The sequence below is a fragment of the Lissotriton helveticus genome, chromosome 1_1 (genome assembly GCF_964261635.1).
Source record: "Lissotriton helveticus chromosome 1_1, aLisHel1.1, whole genome shotgun sequence".
NCBI lineage: Eukaryota > Metazoa > Chordata > Amphibia > Caudata > Salamandridae > Lissotriton > Lissotriton helveticus.
The window spans coordinates 1,447,633,763-1,447,655,714 of NC_136057.1; the positions used below are offsets into that span (position 1 = coordinate 1,447,633,763).

Sequence of the window (21,952 nt, forward strand, 5' to 3'; positions counted from 1 at the left end):
CGCATAACCTAGCAGGTGCGTAGGAGCCAAGGCTTGTCCCCGTCAGTGTGAGATCTAGGAACTGTCCTGTGACCTAAACAGTGGACTTCTGTCATTGCCATGGGGAAATAACCTAAAGCAGTGGTGGTGTCCTACTGTGTGTTGTGAATTTGCATTATGACCAGATCTTGTTCAGTGTTGATGTGTGGTTTACTGACCCCTCATGTTCTACTGTTGAATAAAGCACAGAACCGTTCGCTCACATTGTATTGTGTGTGTAGATGTGCAGCACATACATGGTAGTAGGACTCTGTTGTGTGAGTAGAGTACAGGGGCCTGTTGATCCTTGTTGTATATGTCTGGTTATGCATGGCGCCGAAAATGGCTTCCTCAGACAGAGAAAGTGTATTGCTTGTATTACTGTGACTGGAAGGTGAAGACCGAGACACTGAAGTGAGGAGGATGGAGGCTGGGCTACCTTTTGAAAATTGATGCGGGCCTTATTAGCAGAGAATTGCTAGTTATTTCTTTCTGAGCCCTTCCAGTTGGTAGATGTTGGAAGGTGGGTTATTGGTAGGGGCAAATGTAGGTCTGCCACTGGCAATAAGGCCACTAACACATGATAGGACTCAGCATAGGTCTTAGAAAATTATTCCTTTGCTCAACCCTTGGTAACGTGGCTGCGAGCAGACAGGCTTAACTTCAAAGACAGGTATGTAAAGCATTCAAAAACACCATTTCAGTAAATAATTAAGACACAACACAAAATAAAAATCCAACACCAATGTATAAACATAGGTAATATTGTTATCTTTTAAATGACACCAAAACGAAAATAATCCACTGTAGGGAACCTGATATATGAATTTTTAAACATTAGTCACTTTCTAGTGCTTACAAACCAACAGCGCCCCTTTAAGTCTTTTTGTTTTCTCTGTCAGGGACACACCTTTATAGATTGTTCTGAAGAATTCTCACCACTGTAGTGGGCCGCTGTTGTAAATGAAGGTATTGATCCAGGTAGATAGCCGCCTTCTTCAGCAAGCGGGGTCCAGTTAGAACACCTTCCTGGCGTTCTGCTTGCAGGTCCCAAAGTATCCAACACACAATCCAAGGTTCTGGAATCTCCAAGAGGGTCCTTGAAAGTGTGAAACTTCAATTCCGCAATCCACTTGAACAAAACCCTTACAAATCCACTGGTACTCCAGGCTTTGAAGTCTTTGCGGGGCTGTCCAGGTGAGCTCTGTTAACCTGTAGCTTGCAGGGAGTTTCCACTCTTGAGTCTTTAGGCAGCAAGGTAATCCACAGGGCTGTAGTTTCAGATGGTGCAGTCTTCATAGGTCATGCCTTAGAGTTCCTTGCACACAGCAAAATCTTCAGCAGGGCACTTCTTGCTTCATTCAGTTTCAAGCAGCAGATCTGGAGGGCTCTGCCCCTCTCAGATACTTCTTCAAAATTCTCTGGGTCAGGCACCAGGTCACTGCCGACCAATGAGAGCAGGGCAACTCCTCATGGTTATGACCACATCCTGTGGAGTGTGGCATTAGTTTGTCCCAGAGTGCATCATTTTCCCAAATCCATAATGGCTGATTTTCCAGCAAGGAGGTAAGAGCTGGCTAAACACACCCCCTAACATCTGCACATACCTTTCTTAAGCCTAGCACTGACTCTGGGTCACGACTGTCTTAGTGGACTAAAACCCAGGCCTCCCTTCTGCCTTTGAAGAACGTAGTTTACGACGCCACTGTGAGAAGTTGGCCTGATAAGCAGTGCTCACTATTCTAGTGATCACTATGTATCAGTCCAAACAACCCTTATTGATGATTGGTTGTAAGTCAACCTTATAGACCAGCTATCCTAGTAGCATGGATACGAGCAGTCTAAGGCTAAGACTCTAGAGGGCGTGTTAAGCCAGCTGTTTTACCATCACATTACCCCTTGAACACCAAGTGAAAGGACACCACACAAGTTGTTATCAAAAATAAAGTTTATTTATTTATAACAGGACTACCCTGGCTCTTTATGAGACAGGGAGCTAAGCACACAACAAAACTTCTAAAGAAACACTGAAAGTCGCACAATTTACACAGATGCCCGAGGGGCACGAAAAACCATATACTATGAAAATGGAATGCGAAATTACTAGCAGGTAAGTAATACTTTTCTAGACTTTAGAATCGCTAGGCCTACAATACTAAACACTTAGGTTAGGAGCAGGAGGCCTGTGGACGTCGTGTGCAGAGTGGGAACTCTCACGCGTAAGGCGGGAAAAAGTCTAATGATGCTAGTAATTGCAAAGTTACTGTTCTCGGGCGAACCCGACTAGGTGGGTCGAAAACGGGAGTGGATCCGAACACTTAGGGTGTTGAACTATGCTGGAGCACCGGAGTACTCAGTTTACCTAGCCCAGGGGCTGCGGCTGCATAGGGTTGAAGTTGCGTCGGAAACCCTCGTTGAAGAACCAGGAGCCTGAAGAAAGAAGTTGCTGGCAGGCGGCCAGTGAAGAAAGTTCGTGGAGATCCAAGCCTGGATCAGGGAAGAAGAAAACCTGTAAGCAGAGGGGACCAAGTTCTGAATCACTAGCCAGTGATTTAGGTGGGCACCAGGATGGCACCGGACGAAGTCACCTCAGCCAGGTGAGTGGGCGCTGCTGGGCTCTGCAGTCGCTCGGATCAGGAGGCGTTGTCGGCGACCAGGATGGAGGTGCGAGCTGTCCCACGAAGGTACTTGCTGTCGACGTCGCTGGACCCAGGATTGGGGCAACAAGTCTTGGCAAATGCAAGACCCACGTGGTGGACCTAAAATGGCGTCTTGAGTGGACCAGGAGGGTCCAGGGTGCTTCTCTGAAGAAGGGAAGCAAGGGCCAGTCTGGAGCAACCAGACCAGCAGTCTTTGTCGTCGTGGAGCGTCGTAAAAGGGCCACTAGCCAACGGGCAAGTGACCGGGACAACGCGGTGAGCAGCAAAGAGCAGAAGGGCCCCACGCAGATCTCGTGGATGCAGGGGGGCTGAACTTCGGTGCTGGAGCTGCTCAGGGTCGGGGCTTCTCTCACCCCAAAGCACTCGGTCGAGGGTCACTCGGTGGTCGTGCTGGACAAGCGTTGTGCAGTTCTGAAGATGGCCGGTCCCTCGAGGTCTCGTCGCACCCACGGATCACAGCTGGGCTGATGATGTAGGTTGAGGTCAGAGGTGCCAGGGAAGCCGGTTCTCGTCGTGCTGGAGCAGTCTTGATCCGAAGGAGAGACTGGCAACAAACCGCGATGCTTGGTTGGTGCCTGCTGCTGCAGGGTGACTACTCCTTAGTCACAAGGGAGAAAATCTTGAGAAGAGTCTTGAGTTCTTCGTGTAGAAGGTCGGTTCAGGATTCAAAGATTGATCTAATTTGGAAGGGGGCCTGCTCCTACCTTTATCCTGAAAAAGGGGGCTGGCACGCGACTAAGTCCTGCCCTATGGGTGGGACCAGGAGGGGGGTGGTTACACCCCTCTCCTTTGGCGGGCTTTCCCCAGCTCAGGGTCTGGTGTGCCCCTGGAACTGGTTCAAGCCGGCCTATGCACAGTGAGCACCGGGGTGCCACTTGCAGTCACCTTCCTCTAAAGCCCTGCCTACCTAGAATACACAAAACCCTGTCTGGGACGGTGCTGGCACCGCCCCTGGCAGGAAACCCTTTGTCCTTGCCTCCTGCTCTGGGAGGATTCCCAGCAGCAGGAGGTCAGACTTGTGTCTCGGTGGCAGCATCCATTTTGTGGATGCTAAGGCTCTGTCTGACTTTAACCGGGGTTACAGGTTACCAACATGTCGTGTCCCTCTAGAAGGGTGGAATGCTAACCCCGTCGCCAGAATTGGCGAGGGGTTAGTATTCCAATTCGTATGACACCTTACTCGACATGTTTTGATAAAGCGATACCAGAGTTGGCATATAACCGCGAGGATTATAATGCACTTAAGAGTATATGGTATGCGATATCATGGAAACGGCTAAGGGATAGATCCCGAAAGCCGCAGACAGGCTCAGCTCATGCCAGAGCACCATCTCACACGATTCCAAGCACTCTGCCTTCAGGATTGTCAAGGCCTGCCATAGGAGTGACTGATAGGAGATCTGTGTGTCCATTTTAAGTTTAGATATAGGTATACTATATCTAAAGCAAAGGGTGAGTACACCACTTTGCCCCAGCTGTCAAGCAGCCAGTTGTGTCTGTTTGGTTAGTCAGCCCAGGGGTGGCATAATACATGCTGCAGCCCCTGGGAGACTTCTGGGTGCACCTCAGCCCTGGGTACAGGGACTCAGAGAGGGCCCAGTGCCAATTCAGTACCTGGGTACAATTTGGAATAGAGAGAACAGCTAGGCTGTGGGTCTGATTAGCAGGCCCACAGCCAGGGAAGTCGTAAACCAGTGAAGCAAAAAGCAAAAAATCTGGGTGATCATAGGATTGCAGACCCTACTCTCCTACATGACCCCCCTCCAAACTTTGGGACAATAAACTAACCTTGACCAGGTGAGTCTTCTTGCTCTAAGTGGAAATACCTGGAGAGCCCATCAGCATTGCCATGATTAGTACCAGGTCTGTGCTCCACTGTAAAATCCATCCCCTGTAGGGAAATGGACCACCTAAGTAGTTTGGGGTTTTCACCCTTCATCTGACTTAGCCATAAGAGGGGCTTATGGTCGGTCTGAACTGTGAAGTGAGTTCCAAACAAGTAGGACCTCAGCTTCTTCAGGGCCCAAACCACAGCAAAGGCCTCCCTCTCAATAGCTGACCCATTTTTCTCTCTGGGGGTCAGCCTTCTGCTAATAAAAGCAATGGGCTGGTCGTTACCATCAAAATTCAGTTGAGATAGAACAGCTCCCACACCCAACTCAGAAGCATCTGTTTGGACAATGAATGGCTTGGAGTAGTCTGGACTCTTTAGGATAGGTGCTGTGCACATGGCCTGCTTTAGGTCATTGAATGCCTTTTGACAGCCTTCTGTCCACTGAACTTTCTTTGGCATCTTCTTACTTGTCAGGTCATTAAGGGGGGTCACTATGGACCCATAATTTCTGACAAACTTCCTATAGTAACCAGTCAGGCCCAAGAAAGCTCGAACCTGAGTCTGGGTGATTGGAGGAGCCCAGTCCTTGATGGCCTGTATTTTACTCTCCAATGGCTGAACCTGGCCTCCACCTACAAGGTGGCCCAGGTATACAACCTGTGTCTGCCCTATTTGGCACTTAGTGGCCTTGATAGTGAGGCCTGCCTTTTGCAGGGCCTCTAACACTTTCCTCGGGTGGACCAGGTGATCCTCCCAGGTGGAGCTAAAGACAGCAATATCGTCAAGATAAGCTGCACAGAAGTCATCCAATCCAGTGAGGACTTGATTCACCAACCTTTGGAAGGTGGCAGGGGCATTTTTCAAACCAAAGGGCATTACCACAAAGTGATAATGCCCACCAGGGGTAGAAAATGCTGTCTTGGGTTTGGCCTCCTCAGCTAACCTGATTTGCCAATACCCAGCTGTCAAATCAAATGTACTTAAGTAGTTGGCAGAAGCCAATCTATCTATAAGTTCATCTGCCCTTGGTATTGGGTGGGCATCAGTCTTAGTGACTGCATTGAGGCCTCTGTAGTCTACGCAAAACCTCATCTCTTTCTTACCACCCTGGGTGTGAGGCTTTGGCACTAGAACTACTGGGCTAGCCCAAGGGCTATCTGAGGGCTCAATGACTCCCAGCTCCAACATTTTCTGCACTTCAGTTTTGATGCAGTCTCTAACATGATCAGGCTGTCTGTAGATTTTACTCTTGACAGGCAGACTGTCCCCAGTGTCAACCTCATGGGTACACCAATCAGTTTGGCTGGGTGTCAGAGAGAACATATGTCTAAAGGATTGCAGAACTTGTCTACAATCCTGTTGCTGATGTTCAGAGAGGCTGCCACAAAAGACAACACCATCTACTGATCCATCATCAGGATTCTGAGTGAGCAGGTCTGGGAGAGGGTCACTCTCTTCCTCCTGTCCCTCATCTGTGGCCATGAGCAAACTCATGTCCTTCCTGTCGACATATGCCTTGAGCCTGTTCACATGGAGCACTCTGAGAGGGCTCCTGGGAGTTCCAAGGTCCACCAGGTAGGTGACCTCTCCCTTTTGCTCAATGATGGTGTGGGGCCCAGACCATTTGTCTTTGAGTGCTGCTGGGGCCACTGGCTCCAGCACCCACACCTTCTGTCCTGGCTGGTACACAGTCAGGACAGCCTTCTGGTCATGCCAAGCTTTTTGGAGTTCTTGGCTGGCCTCTAGGTTTTTAGATGCCTTCTCCATGTATTCAGCCATCCTGGAGCGGAGACCAAGTACATAGTCCACTATGTTGGTTGCAGGCTTTTTGAGAGGTCTCTCCCATCCTTCCTTCACCAAACACAGGGGTCCTCTTACAGGATGCCCATACAGAAGTTCAAAAGGGCTGTAGCCAACCCCCTTCTGTGGGACCTCTCTGTAAGCAAACAAGAGGCAGGGTATCAGGACATCCCATCTACGCCTGAGCTTTTCAGGTAGTCCATGAATCATCCCTTTGAGGGTCCTGTTGAATCTCTCAACAAGCCCATTGCACTGTGGATGATAGGGTGTGGTGAACTTGTAGTTGACACCACACTCCTTCCACATTGCAGTCAGATATCCTGACATGAAGTTTGCACCTCGGTCAGAAACAACCTCCTTAGGGAAGCCCACTCTGGAGAACACTCCAACTAGGGCCCTTGCCACTACAGGTGCTGTAGTGGTCCTAAGTGGAATAGCTTCAGGATACCTGGTGGCATGGTCCACCACCACCAGTATAAACTTGTGCCCTGATGCTGTCTGGGGTTCCATTGGACCAACAATGTCAATCCCCACTCTTTCAAAGGGAACCCCCACCACAGGTAGTGGTATGAGGGGGGGCTTTGTTGTGCCACCTGACTTACCACTGGCTTGGCAAGTGACACAGGAGCGACAAAACTCCTTGGTATTCTCATTCATGTGGGGCCAGTGAAAGTGTGAGACAAGCCTGTCCCAAGTCTTTGTCTGACCTAAGTGACCTGCAAGGGGAATCTCATGGGCCAAGGTGAGAAGGAAACCTCTCAGAGACAAGGGGATGACCAGCCTCCTGGTTGCACCAGGCTTGGGGTCTCTTGACTCAGAGTACAGGAGTCCATCTTCCCAGTATACCCTGTGGGCACCTGTGGCATTCCCTGCAGCCTCAGCAGCAGCCTGCTGTCTAAGGGGTTCAAGGGAAGGGCAGTCTAACTGTGCCTTCCCCAGGTCTTCTCTGGAGGGTCCCCCTGAGCCCAGAAACTCAACTTGATAAAGTTCAAGCTCTTTAGGCTCAGTTTCCCTCAGCTCTCTCAGATCAGCCTCCTCAGAGACTTGATCCTCAACCTGGGGCAAGGGGGAAGGCAAAGCCTTAACCCTACTGCTCTTCTTCTTGGAAGGTGTCTGGTCCATTCTTCCAGGATCCAGCACCTGTTCAGTGGGGCATATTCTGGCCTGTGACCTAGTCACAGCAAGCACATGTGCTGGCAAGCCTAACATTTCCATGTGAGTCCTCTGCTCCACTTCTGACCATAGTGATGACTCCAAATCATTGCCCAACAAACAATCCACTGGGAGGTCTGAACTAACCACAACTTTCTTTTGGCCACTTACCCCTCCCCAGGAGAAAGCAACAATCGCCATACTATGACTGGTAGTGACGTGGCATTGGTCACCAGGAAATCTGTACCTGGCATGATCTGTCCAGGGTCCACAAAGTTTGGTGTCACCATGGTGACACTGGCACAAGTGTCCCTATAGGCCTGAGCCATTTTGCCATTGATCAAAGGTGTCTGCCTGTATTTGCCCAAAGTATTGGGACTTGTGTCAGGGGATATATCCATATCCCCTGTACAGACAAGGACAGCCTGAGTGAGTGTGCCAACTAAGTTGTCAGACCCCTCAGTTCCCAAGGTTAACCCAACTAATGCCTTGGGAGGTGCACTACCACTACTGACTGTACTAGGGGGTGCAGTTGCCTTAGGGGCTGTAGTGGTAGGAGTTTGCCCTCCTCTTTTGGTGCACTCACTAAACCAGTGAGACTTACTTTTACAGTACTGGCACCACCTTTTTGACTGGCCTTCTTGAGTCTTCTTCTTCTGGGAAGCCTGACCCCCACCCTCTTTGGTTTGTTGGGGACCTGGTGAAGACTTCTGGTCATTTTGTTCATTCTTAGTATTACCCTTCTGGTCTGCTTTCTTCTGACCACCCTGGTTCTGGTTCTGGTTCTGCTTGATCCTTGTTCTGACCCATTTGTCTGCCTTCTTTCCCAATTCTTGGGGAGAGGTCAGATCTGAATCAACAAGGTGCTGGTGCAACAACTGGTTCTGACAATTGTTTAAAATTTGTTCTCTCATCATCAGATTATACAATCCTGTGTAATCAGTAACCTTGCTACCCAGCAACCAGCCCTCCAAAGCCTTAGTGGCACAATCCACAAAGTCAGACCAGTCCTGAGACTGAGTTTTCTGGGTGTCTCTGAACAGCAACCTGTACTGCTCAGTGGTTAAACCAAACCCATCAACCAGTGTATTTTTCTATCTCTCCTAACTCCAAGGTTAGGCCCACTTCGGGTCAGTACTGGGGGTCCCCCAGATCCTAGCCCAAGTAAGTCTAAGTTGGCCCTAGTTAGCCTTCTGACTACCTCAAGACCTTTGTCTACCTCATCCCCAGAGAGTTCCTCTTGATCCTCCTCCTCAACTGCATTTGCAGTGTTGGGGAGGTCTGGATCCCCAGAGGTACCCTCTAAGGCTGGCATATTCCCATCTAGCTGAGAAATCTTTCTCGCATCATAAGTCTCTAAGAGACCTATTAGAAAGGGAATGGTGGGGTTAGACCCCTGTTTCAGTTTCCTGGAGGTACACACTTGTCTCATCTCCTGGAAACTGAGAGCTGCATATCTTGAAGTGACCTGTGGAGGGTCAATCACCACAAGAGGGGTCCCTGAGGACTCTCCCTGGGTAGACATGCTTTTCTAGTGAGGTGTAAGTGGTGCACTTACCTACACTATATGTTTGCCTACTGATCCCTTGCTAGAGTTGTAGTTTAGGGTGTGCTAGGCCCTAGGAGCTACAACAGCTGGTTCAGTAGAACTCAGAGTATTCTAAGCTAAGTTATATGTACCTCAGTACTTATGTGATCTTTCAAATGATATTCTTAGGATATGTGTGGTAAAACAACAGCAAGCTCAAATCCCACCGCTGCCACCAATGTGAGAAGTTGGCCTGATATGCAGTGCTCACTATTCTAGTGATCACTATGTATCAGTCCAAACAACCCTTATTGATGATTGGTTGTAAGTCAACCTTATAGACCAGCTATCCTAGTAGCATGGATACGAGCAGTCTAAGGCTAAGACTCTAGAGGGCGTGTTAAGCCAGCTGTTTTACCATCACATTACCCCTTGAACACCAAGTGAAAGGACACCACACAAGTTGTTATCAAAAATAAAGTATATTTATTTATAACAGGACTACCCTGGCTCTTTATGAGACAGGGAGCTAAGCACACAACAAAACTCTTAAAGAAACACTGAAAGTCGCACAATTTACACAGATGCCCGAGGCTCACGAAAAACCATATACTATGAAAATGGAATGCGAAATTACTAGCAGGTAAGTAATACTTTTCTAGACTTTAGAATCGCTAGGCCTACAATACTAAACACTTAGGTTAGGAGCAGGAGGCCTGTGGACGTCGTGTGCAGAGTGGGAACTCTCACGCGTAAGGCGGGAAAAAGTGTATGGATGCTGGTAATTGCAAAGTTACTGTTCTCGGGCGAACCCGACTAGGTGGGTCGAAAACGGGAGTGGATCCGAACACTTAGGGTGTTGGACTATGCTGGAGCACCGGAGTACTCAGTTTACCTAGCCCAGGGGCTGCGGCTGCATAGGGTTGAAGTTGCGTCGGAAACCCTCGTTGAAGAACCAGGAGCCTGAAGAAAGAAGTTGCTGGCAGGCGGCCAGTGAAGAAAGTTCGTGGAGATCCAAGCCTGGATCAGGGAAGAAGAAAACCTGTAAGCAGAGTGGACCAAGTTCTGAATCACTAGCCAGTGATTTAGGTGGGCACCAGGATGGCACTGGACGAAGTCACCTCAGACAGGTGAGTGGGCGCTGCTGGGCTCTGCAGTCGCTCGGACCAGGAGGCGTTGTCGGCGACCAGGATGGAGGTGCGAGCTGTCCCACGAAGGTACTTGCTGCCGACGTCGCTGGACCCAGGATTGGGGTAACAAGTCTTTGCAAATGCAAGGCCCATGCGGTGGACCTAAAATGGCGTCTTGAGTGGACCAGGAGGGTCCAGGGTGCTTCTCTGAAGAAGGGAAGCAAGGGCCGTCTGGAGCAACCAGACCAGCAGTCTTTGTCGTCGTGGACACCTTACTCGACATGTTTTGATAAAGCGATACCAGAGTTGGCATATAACCGCGAGGATTATAATGCACTTAAGAGTATATGGTATGCGATATCATGAAAACGGCTAAGGGATAGATCCCGAAAGCCGCAGACAGGCTCAGCTCATGCCAGAGCACCATCTCACACGATTCCAAGCACTCTGCCTTCAGGATTGTCAAGGCCTGCCATAGGAGTGACTGATAGGAGATCTGTGTGTCCATTTTAAGTTTAGATATAGGTATACTATATCTAAAGCAAAGGGTGAGTACACCACTTTGCCCCAGCTGTCAAGCAGCCAGTTGTGTCTGTTTGGTTAGTCAGCCCAGGGGTGGCATAATACATGCTGCAGCCCCTGGGAGACTTCTGGGTGCACCTCAGCCCTGGGTACAGGGACTCAGAGAGGGCCCAGTGCCAATGCAGTACCTGGGTACAATTTGGAATAGAGAGAACAGCTAGGCTGTGGGTCTGATTAGCAGGCCCACAGCCAGGGAAGTCGTAAACCAGTGAAGCAAAAAGCAAAAAATCTGGGTGATCATAGGATTGCAGACCCTACTCTCCTACAGCCACCTCCTGGCCTGACATTCCTATAGAACAGATCACTGCCCTCCCAGCAGCCTGGCTAATCCACTTAACACTGACCAATCAGGGCAGACCACTGAAAGGCTGAATTTGGACTTAACTTATTGTAACTTATTGTATGTACACTTTAGGAGAAATTCAACAATATAATATTGTTGGATTTACTACGACCATTCTGGGAAGTCTTTGAATGTCCGGCTAGTCCTCTCCTATCAATATTTATTAATCAATCACTTCCTACCATGTTAACCTATGGGCCATGGGGTTTGCAATGGGGAAAATGACTTGCGCCACTTTTGTAGTACCAGGGCTTATAAAACCATATTTTATAAGTATTTCCCAAATTTCTACCGGACCCCCCACCCCCTGTGCAACTAGGGGAGACTTCAGGGGTTCTGAATCTGCAGAAATATTGCAGATCACCCTTACCCAATTCTTCCAGCATCAAAGTCGAATTTGAGCACCTCTTTAAGATAGTGAGGGGAGTGAAATGTAAAATTTCACTTTACCCAGGCTTCTAAAAACTCATTTTATAAGGGTGCTCCGTATAGATAACTGACCCCCCACCCCTGGGATACATAGGGGTGACCCAGGGGGTCCCTAATATGCAAAAACATGGTAGGTTTTTAATTTTTAAGGGCCCCTACCCCCAAAGTCGAGTTTGGGCACAATTGAAGGTTTAAAAAGCTGTCCTGGCCACCAGTGCAGCTTTTAAACTGACCTCAGGCTTCAGCACTGCACACATGCTGATGCAGAGAATCTGCTGACCTCTAAACTGCCATGCCCCAGGATACTGGAGACTTCTAGGTAGTTTCAATCCCCTACCCTATTACATACTAGGGGCTTAGGTGTTACGTCATGCCAACTACAGGAGTACCCCACCATACTATAGTGTACCCTAGTGTATGTTGGGTGTCTTAACTGTGTTTTAATGTGTTCCTTTTAGCTTGGCACTGGCCCTGGGCCTGGTTAAACAGAGCCCATGGTCAATCAGAGCCAGTTACCACCAGTTCCAGTCAGCAAAAAGTTGGGGGGTACCCAGGGCACAGGATGACTTTGCAACAGTAGATGATAGTGATAATTTGAATTTAAAAGCATTTATTAAGCGCACATATACCCAGCGGTTTCTTGGCGCTGAAGAGGTGGGGCTGCAATGTCTGTTGTTCAAGGTGAGGACGTGTCTAAGCAGGGCCTGCCCTTTTGTCGGTCTCTGCACCAGGCTACCATCACCTTTCTGAAGCAGATCTTGCACTAAACTGTGCCCTTGTTTTGGATACTCCTGCTTGGAGCCTGCTCCATGCTATTGAGAACCGTGGCTTTGCCTAAAGCCTGTGTCTGGGGAACAGCTTGAAAATTAAGTTTGAAAGAGAACTACCCTAATCTGGTTCAGTTGTAGGAAGCTGGCTCTGAATGTACTATACCAAATGAGGTATAGTGTGCACAGAGTCCAGTGGAACCCCAAAAGTAGGCAGAGGTAAAAGTAGATAGCACCTGTAGGAAACGGGCTCTATATACACTGCCCCAAAATGAGGTATAGTGTGTATAGAATCGCGGTGACCCCAGAGGTAGGCAGAGGTTAAAGTTAGATGGAACCTTACTCTCTATTTGTGATAGAGTGGTCGAGCAGTAAGGCAGTATCAGAGAACAGTGTTAAGCATTTGATGTACACACTCAGTAAATGAATTCACACACTCGAGGACTGAACTCTAGACCAATTGTTTTTGTATAAAATATATCTACTGTTTTATTTTTAGACCCAAGCATGCCTGGCACAGGTAAGCATTAAATACGTCACAGTAATAAGTTGCTGAATTTAGAACAGTTTGAAAATGTAATAGGAATTGTAATTTGTTTGATTTACAGAGAATGCAGTAAGTTTAATTCTTAGCAAATACAGTACATTGAAATGAATTGGCTTTTTTAGTAAATTACTGGTAAGTTACTTTTTGCGTTACTTTTCTTACTCAGTGCTGGATACCTGGGACATTTCCTGTAAACAGGTAAGTAAATACGTTTTGGTTATTTGTGTGATTTTTTAAAGAATATTTTTAGATTTCGAAACTCCACACTTGGAAGAAAATTGTCAATGTTATCCTATGGAGGAAAACAGGTTAACAGTTCACAGGTAAGTAGTCGACTGTGGGAGTTAAGGTTCTGTGGTTAGACTCGGGTCCCCTAGGGTCAGTTATGTACTGTTGTTGCACCCTCAGCGGCACTAGAGCGGCCAGGTGCAGAGTGTCGAGGCCTAATGTTATCCAATGGGGGATAGGGGCCCTGCGGATGGTGGCTGCTGGCAAGCAGGCCACTGGGTTGTGGGAGCAAAGCTCCTAGGATCTGAAAGAAACAGGTTAGTATTAGATTCCTTACGTTAGAATACCCCCAGGCGTCAGACTGGATCCGGAAACTTTTGCGTAGCAGTACCCTTGCGTGTCGGTAGGCGTCGTCTGCGGCTCCGTCGTTGGCGCCGGGATGACGTTGCCGGAGTACTTAGACGCCGCCCTCGGGCGCTGACGTCAGTTCCTATTTTTTCCGCGCCAGCAAGCGCCGATCCGGGAACAGTGGTACCCTTTAGTCATGATCTTTTTGATCTTTTGTTTCGAAGTCGAACGACTCCGACGGTGCCGGTAGGGATGCCCGGGTTTAAACCCTGCGTCGACTGCAACCGACTGATGCCGGTTACCGACCCCATCGCTGGTGTCTTCATTGCCTGGGGCCCGACCAAGATGACAAGTCGTGCCCCGACTGCCGGGCTTTGACGTGGAAGGCTAGGCGGGAGCAGTCCCGCAAGCACCTCGAGCTCCGGCAGTCGGCCCGTGCCGTTCGAGGTCCCGGTCCGGGAGGAGGTCGAGGGACCCGGTCGCGGGGCCGGAGTCATCACGGCTCGGAGGATCGACACCACTCCTCGAGCTCCAAGTCCTCAGGTAAGAGGCACAAGAAGTCGAAGAGGCGACATCGCTCTTCCGACTCACCCCGCGCTCACGCGATGCGGCCGGGGGTTCGGGTGACACCGCCCACGCGGCTCCGTCGGAGCCGCAGGCGTCGTGGCCTGCTCCATACCCACCGGTCCCTGGGCAGAACACGACGCCTCTCGGCCATTAGGTCGCTCACTCCTCCGTCTTGTTCCGCAGCGCCTTTGGGCCCCGCGGACCCGACGGGGAGCCCAGGCGGGCCGGGTGCTTCGGCCCCGGCGCCGTCGGGTGCTACGGCCCCAGCGACTTCGGTCCCGACGCTGCTGGACTCCACCGGATCCGGGTCGTCGCCGGTCGACCTTATGACCACGACGGCGCCGGCTGCTAGGGTGTCGCCCCCGGCGCCGACCACTGTCTTGTTCGACGCCGCTTTCGACACCGATGGGAGATTTTTACTTCTATGATCCGGCCCCATCTTTTGACCCTGAATACCAGGAGTTGGGTGGCGAGGCGGATTGAGAGGGGTCTGAGGACCCTCTGGCACGTGAGTGTCAGTCTTATCAGGATTGGACAGGCGAGCTAGGGGACGCCAGTGGTCTGGACACTTCGCCAGACACTGGTTCTGTCTCCCCTCCTACCGTGGCTACGGAGGAGGGGGCAGCCTATAGTGTGGTGTTGACGCGGGCAGCCAAGGCCTTGGCCCTTGAGCTCCCCGTCGCTGCCGTGAGGACTAACCTCCTCACTGAGGTCCTTAAACCGCAGGCAAGCTCTTCGAAGCCTCTGTTGCTGTTTAATGAGGCTTTGTCTGACGTTCTTCTGGGCACCTAGTCCAGCCCCGCTACAGGTTCCCCTGTAGATAGGAACGTGGCCAGACGCCACCGCCCGGCTCCGGGTGACCCTTGCTTCCTGTCCACCCACCCCACCCCGAGAGCCTGGTTATCCAGGCCTCTAACTCCCAGACCGCATTCCCGACGGCTCCCCCTGATCGGGAATCCAAGAGGTTCACGAATATGGCAAAAAGATGTTCTCCTCCCTGAGTTTGGGATTGCGGTCAGTTAACACCGCGTGCCTCTTGGGCCGTTATACCCACTCTCTGTGGGACACGGTCGCGGACGTGCTGCCACAATGTCCAGAGGAGGCCCGGACTAAACTCTGCCAAATCCTTGCGGAGGGTCGAGATGCGGCACGGTACTCCATCAGATGTGGACTGGATACCACGGACTCGCAAGGTAGAGTGATGGCAACGACGGTGGCGATTCATCGCCACGTCTGGCTGAGGTCCCCCAACTTTTCGGCTGATGTCCAAAACACCCTTATGGACATGCCGTTTGATGGCCGTCGCCTCTTTGGCGACAAGGCAGACAGTGTGCTTGGGCGCTTTAAGGACTCCAGGGCTATGGCCAATTCCTTGGGCCTGTCGGCCCCGCGCCAGCAATCTGCTGCCTTTCGTGGCCAAGGAAGGGGCGCCCCTACACGTCCTGCCAGCCACGGGCCGCAGACTAACGTCCAGCGCGGTGGTGGACGTGGTAACCACCGTGACGGTGCCCGGGGACAACGGCGCGGCCAGTCCACATCCACCCCCACAGCGTCCGCCTTAAAGCCTTCCTAGTCCGAGCTTTCAGGCGCACAAGACGCCAGTGGGGGGCAGGGTTCGCCATCACCTCCTCCACTGGCGCGACATCACATCGGACAGGTGGGTGCTGCAAATCTTCCGAAGGGGCTACTCCCTCCCCTTCGAGGCGACCCATCCAGCCATGCCACCGCAGTACCACCGCGTGTCGGGGATCACTTGAATCTTCTGCGAGAGGAAGTTGCGGCCCTCTTGGCCAAGGGGGCCATCGAGCGCGTTCCTGGGCCAGAAGTAGGGTGTGGTTGTTACTCCCACTACTTTCTGGTTCCCAAGAAGGGCAAAGGGGGCCTACGCCCTTTCTTGGACCTGCGGAACGTCAACGGCTTCCTCCGGAAGGGGAGGTTCAAGATGCTGACCCTGGCTCAGGTCTTTGCTGCCCTGGACCCAGGAGACTGGATGGTAGCGTTGGACTTGCAGGACGCTTATTTCCACATCCCCGTCCTGCCAGCCCACCGGCGCTACCTGCGGTTCACGGTAGGCCATGAGCACTTTCAGTTTACCGTGCTCCCCTTCGGCCTTACCAGCGCCCCACGGGTGTTCACGAAAGTGATGGCGGTGGTCGCAGCTCATCTGCGCAGGTTAGGGGTTTCAGTCTTCCCCTACCTCGACGACTGGTTGTTGAAGGCGGGCTCGCCCCAGACAGTCGTCAACCACCTACAGACTACGGCCGACCTCCTGCACCTGCTGGGGTTCTCCATCAATGTACCGAAGTCACACCTGTGCCCCTCTCTGAAGCTCCTCTTCATCGGAGCGGTTCTACACTCGGCGCAGTTTCGGGTTTATCCTCCCGAACAGCGGGTTCGGGATATTCAGGCTCGGATTCCGATCTTTCAGCCTTTATCCCGAGTCTCGGTCAGGTTGACGGTGCGGCTTCTGGGGCTGATGGCCTCCTGCATCCTTCTGGTGCATCATGCCAGGTCGCGGATGCGGGCTCTGCAGTGGGACCTGAAGTTTCAGTGGGCCCAGCATCAGTGCAACTTGTCCGACCATGTCTTGATCTCGGAGGGCACTGCAAGACCGTTGCAGTGGTGGCTCACGGACCCCGATTGGGTCAGCGGCAGATCCCTCGCCCTACCCCAACCGGAGCACGTAGTTGTGACGGACGCGTCCCTCCAGGGCTGGGGAGGCCACATGGGAGAGGCGGAGATCAGAGGCCTCTGGTCTCCGGCGGAGTCCCAGCTCCATATCAAACTTCTGGAGCTGCGGGCGATCCGGCTTGCACTGAAGGCATTCCTCCCCTCTGTCCGGGGGAGTGTAGTGCAGGTGTTCACGGACAACACCACCGCCATGTGGTACTGCAACAAACAGGGCGGGGTGGGGTCGTGGACCCTATGCCAGGAGGCTCTGCGCCTCTGGCAGTGGCTGGAACATCAGGGCGTGACCCTGGTGGTTCAACACCTGGCAGGCTCCCTGAACGCCAGGGCGGACAAACTTAGCTGTCAGTGCATGATGGTTCACGAATGGCATCTGAACTCTGACGTGGCGCAAGGCCTCTTTCAGCAGTGGAGAGAGCCTTGGTTAGATCTATTCGCCACAGAAGAGAACGCGCAATGTCATCAGTTCTGCGCGTTGGAATTTCCAAGGCGGCACTCGCTCGGAGACGCTTTCGTCGCGGTCTATTGTACGCCTTTCCGCCTATACCACTTCTGCCCAGAGAGCTGAAGATCAGGCGCGACAGGGCCCAAGTCATCCTTGTGGCTCAGGACTGGGCACGGAGGTTCTGGTATCCCGAGCTACTCAGCCTGTCTGTCGATCCCCCGATTTGTCTGCCTCTTCAGGAGGACCTTCTGTCGCAGCAGCAGGGGACGGTCCTCCACCCGAACCTGTCCAGTCTCCACTTACATTCGTGGATATTGAGCGGCGGCAGGTGAGGCCATTTGACTTGCCTCCTGAAGTCTGTAATGTCATTCTGGCAGCCAGGCGTCCCTCCACAAAGTCGGTATACGCCTGCAGGTGGAACAAGTTTGTGGCATGGTGCACAGCAAAGGCTGTAGATCCCCTTTCTGCCCCTCTTTCAGAGGTTCTCCTCTTCCTTCTTTCTCTTGCCCAGCGAGACTCTGGTCTGAAGGGCTACCTCTCTGCCATTTCCACCTTCTTAAGGCTCCTGATCAGCCCTCTTTGTTCAAGTCCCCCATTGTAAATAGGTTCTTAAAGGGCATCACGCATATGTTTCCTCCAGTCCCTATCGTGATTCCTCAGAGGGACTTGAACCTTGTTCTTACTTTTCTGATGTGCGCTCCCTTTGAGCCACTTCATAACTGTCCTCTTCGCCTCCTTACTCTGAAGACCGCTTTCCTGGTTGCCATCACCTCTGCCTGGAGAGTGAGTGAGCTCCAGGCCCTTTCCTCTAAGCCTCCTTTCCTTTCAGTCCATCCGGACAAAGTTGTGTTACGGACGCAACCCTCTTTACTGCCCAAGGTAGTCACAGCCGTCCACATCGGGCAGTCAATCACTTTGCCCACCTTCTTTCCGCCTCCGCATCCCTCGAAAGAGGAAGAGAGGCTCCACCGTCTGGACCCAAAACGTGCGTTCTCATTCTATCTGGATCGCACACGCCAGTTCCGGTTGGATGGCCAACTCTTTGTTGGTTACGTGGGCGCTAAGAAGGGACGGGCGGTGCACAAACGAACCATTTCTTGATGGGTCGTCTTGTGCATCAATGCTTGTTACTCTTTGGCTCGAAAGGAGCCTCTTGTGGGGCTTCGTGCCCATTCCACACAGGCCACGGCGGCTACTACTGCCCTGGGCCGGGGAGTCCCCTTGCAGGACATCTGTCAGGCAGCTCCGTGGGCCTCGCTGCACACGTTCGCAAGACATTACTGCCTGGACAGCCAAGCCCGGAGAGATGGCTTTTTCAGCCGTTCCGTTCTCCAGGACTTTCTGGTGTGATTATTGGTTTGCAGACCCACCACCGGGGTTGGTATTGCTGGAGTATCTATTCTAAGGTAAGGAATCTAATACTAACCTGTTTCTTTCAGATGCACAAGTTACTTACCTTCGGTAACGATATATCTGTAAGAAACAGTAGTTCGTATTAGATTCCTTACCGCCCCACCCATCCTCCCTGTTCTGCGAACCGATATCTAGCGTTAAGGTCATCCCCTTTCAGGGCCCTAGTTTTTATGGCACCAGTGTTGGTTTTTATCATGGCTCTGCGTTTTCTGGCGCGGAAAAGCTGTGTATAAGAACTGACGTCAGCGCGCGAGGGCGGCGTCTAAGTACTCCGACGTCATCCCGACGACGGACGCGGAGCCGCAGACGATGCCTACCGACGCGCAAGGGTACTGCTATTCAAAAGTTTCCGGATCCAGTCTGACGCCTGGAGGTATTCTAAGGTAAGGAATCTAATACTAACTACTGTTTCTTACAGATATATCGTTACCGAAGGTAAGTAACTTGTGCGTTAAGGTCAGGGCAAATGGGGAAACAAAGTAACACAAAAGGTTCACCCTCAGCGGCACTGGGGCGGCCGGGTGCAGAGTGCTATTTCGACATCGGGCGCCCTGTTGCTTTCTATGGAGAACCTCCGGTATGCAAAAGCACTGCAGGCAAGGAGACTAAGGACTTCTGGGTGCGACCACCACTTGGAGAGGTAAGTTGGGAAGTTAAGGGTTGGTTAGGCACACAAGGCCATGGGGCGTCTGGTGCAGGGGTGCCTTTTGGGGTCGGATCTTACCAGCTCCTGGTCTCGGTTAGGGGGGCCTTCAGAATTAGACTGCCGGTGTCGGCTGGAGGCTTGAGGCAGGTCAGGGGTCTCCGTATTCAGGTCAGGATCACCAGGGTGACCTCATTGTGTTTTTCCACTCGAGCTCGGGCCGGGTTCGGCGGGTGCAGAGTGGGCTGGAATTGCGGTCTCTGGCCAGAAGCTGCAGTTTGAACAAATCCGGTGTTCACAAAAGATGCACTCTTTAGAAGTGAAGGCAGACAGGTCCTCCGGGTTTCTTGGGATTGCTGGCCGCAGAACACACCAGGATTTTGCAGGAGCAGGTTCGAGGGGAAGACAGGCCGGTAGGGCTGGGGCCAAGTCAGTGGGCGTCGTCCTCTTGTTACCTCTGCACGGTTTTTCAGTCCTTCTTCTTATCTTCTTTCTTGTTTTTTGTCTGGATCTGAGGAAGCAAGTTTCAGTGTGCCCCCTAAATACCAGATTTAGGGGTGTTACATATAGGTAAGGGCAGAAACCAATGGGTCCCTTCCCTGGGGTGGGTACACCCCCTATCGTGCCACCCTCCAGTGGGAGGGCGGGAACCTGTCCCTGGTTGGCTAGGTCCCCCCATACTCAAGATGGCGGGGACTCAGAGTTGTGCTTCACCTCGCCCTCCCCTACCTGAGGGGTGGAGTTGGCAGAGGTGGGCACACCTCTTTCCCTCACTTGTTTTTCCCGCCGGCTCTCCCGCCCAAAGTGGGGGGGGGGGTAGAACCAGTGGGGACCAGTTGTTGAAAGCAGCAAATGGCCTGGGGAAGCTCACAAAGGTGGCATGCCTTTTGAAGCTTCCCCTCTTGTGAACCCTGCCCATCCTGGGGGAGGAGGCTTGGCACCTCGGTCCAGGATGTGCATTGTTGCCGGCCCCCCGAGAGCAGCAGGGTCTCGACCCAGGGGTCCAGAAACATGTCTTTTGGTGGCAACCTAAGCAGCCACTCGGTCAGGTCACTAGGAGTTGGTCGCATTTCAGGGGGCATCACTGTTGTGCATTTTACATTAAATCCCACACTGGCATCAGTGTGGGTTTAATATGCTGAGAAGTTTGATTCCAAACTTCCCAGGTTTCAGTGTAGCCATTTTGGTGTTGTGGAGTTTGTAATGACAAACTCCCAGCACCATATACTCTTTATGGCAGCACTGCACTTACAGTGCCCAGGAATGGACTTGGGCACTATAGGGGTACGGGGCTCATACACCTGTACCCTCACCACTGGCATAAGGCACCCAGCTAGAGGGGTGACTGATGTATGCCAGGGCAGTGGTTTGTGGGCATGGCACACAGCGTTGTGTGCCATGTCGACTCTTAACTTTGTTCTGCCCCAAGACTCGCAGCCTTCAAAGGCAGTATGTGAGTGTCTGGGTACAGGGCCTTTAAGGGCGGCACAATATGTGCTGCAACCCTTAGAGGCCTTCTCTGGTCACAGTGCCCTGGGTACCTGTGGTACCATTTACCACGGACTGACATGTGTCCAGAAATGCCAATTGGGTTTAGGCTTCAATGCAATTTTAGGGAAGGAACATAAGCCCTGGGTACCTGATTAGCAGGAGCCCAGGGCACACTCAGTCAAAGAACATCAGCAATTCAGCAAAAAGTGGGGGCATACCATGCAAGAAAGAGGGCTCTTTCTCACAATCGGTTTACAGGTTAGTACAAGTTCGTGGAAGTTGGTATTCTGGGGTTAGAACCAGGGTACCCCCCGGGTCGAGGAAGCACTCTCAGAACACCCTCAGTGGGACTGGGGCAGCTTGGTGCAGAGGGCTGAGGCCCAATGGTATCCAATGGGGGATAGGGGCCTCCGGTTGGTGGCTGCTCACAAGCAGGCCACAAGGTTGTGGGAGCAAAGTTCCTGGTGTTAATGTCGGGGCAAAAGGAGATCCGAGTTTGCACCCAAAGTACACCCGCAGCGATGCAGAGGCTGCAGGGTGCTGTTTTGGCGTCGGGTGCCTGTTATTTTCAATGGGCATTCTCCGGTTGCAACAAAGACTGCAGGCTCAGGGACGAAGACCTTCTAGAAGTGACCACCAGTTGGAGTAAGTTGGGACGCCTGGCGATGCTGAGACACCGTTGGTTGGGCCACCCAAGGCATGGGCCGTCTGGTTGCAAGAGTGTCTTTAGGCGTCTGGTTTTCTTATCAACTCCGGTCGCGGGGATCCTCCAGAAAGAGGCTGCAGGCTTCTCTTGGAGATTCAAGGCATGTCAGAGATCACCAGATTTCAGGTCAGAATCACCGGAGAGATGACCTCATAGTGTGGGCAACTCGAACTCTGGCTGTAGTTGACGGGTGCAGAGTGTTTCAGCCTCGCGGATTTGGCGAGAGTGTCTGGGTGAGCAAATCCGGGGCTCATGGGAGACAGTCTTTCTTGCGGCAGGCAGGGGTGGTCCTCTAGGTTGTTGTGGTTGCTGGCTGCAGGACACACCAGGATTTTGCTGGAGCATGTTTGAGGTGGGGACAGGCCGGTAGGGCTGGGGACAAGTCAGTGGGCAACCTCCTCTTAGTTTCAACACGGCTCTTAGGTCCTTCTCTTCATGCTTGGTTCTTGACTGAGTAGGCAAGGTTAGGGGTTGCCCCTACATACTAGATTTAGAGGCGTTACAGGTAGGTAAAGGTTGGGACCAATGGATCCCTTCCTTTGGGTGGGTACACCTCCTATTATGCCACCCTCCAGTGGAGGGGGGGCGTATGCCTCACTCTGGTTGGCTGGGTCCCCCCCATTCTCAAGATAG

General features: G+C 52.0%; 1 protein-coding gene across 9 annotated transcripts in view; it reads left to right on the plus strand.

The window, feature by feature from the left end:
- The window catches only part of KMT2D (lysine methyltransferase 2D), a 1,543,965-nt gene that overhangs the window by 1,342,308 nt on the left and 179,705 nt on the right, over positions 1-21,952 (plus strand). The gene's annotated exons all lie outside the window — the stretch shown is intronic.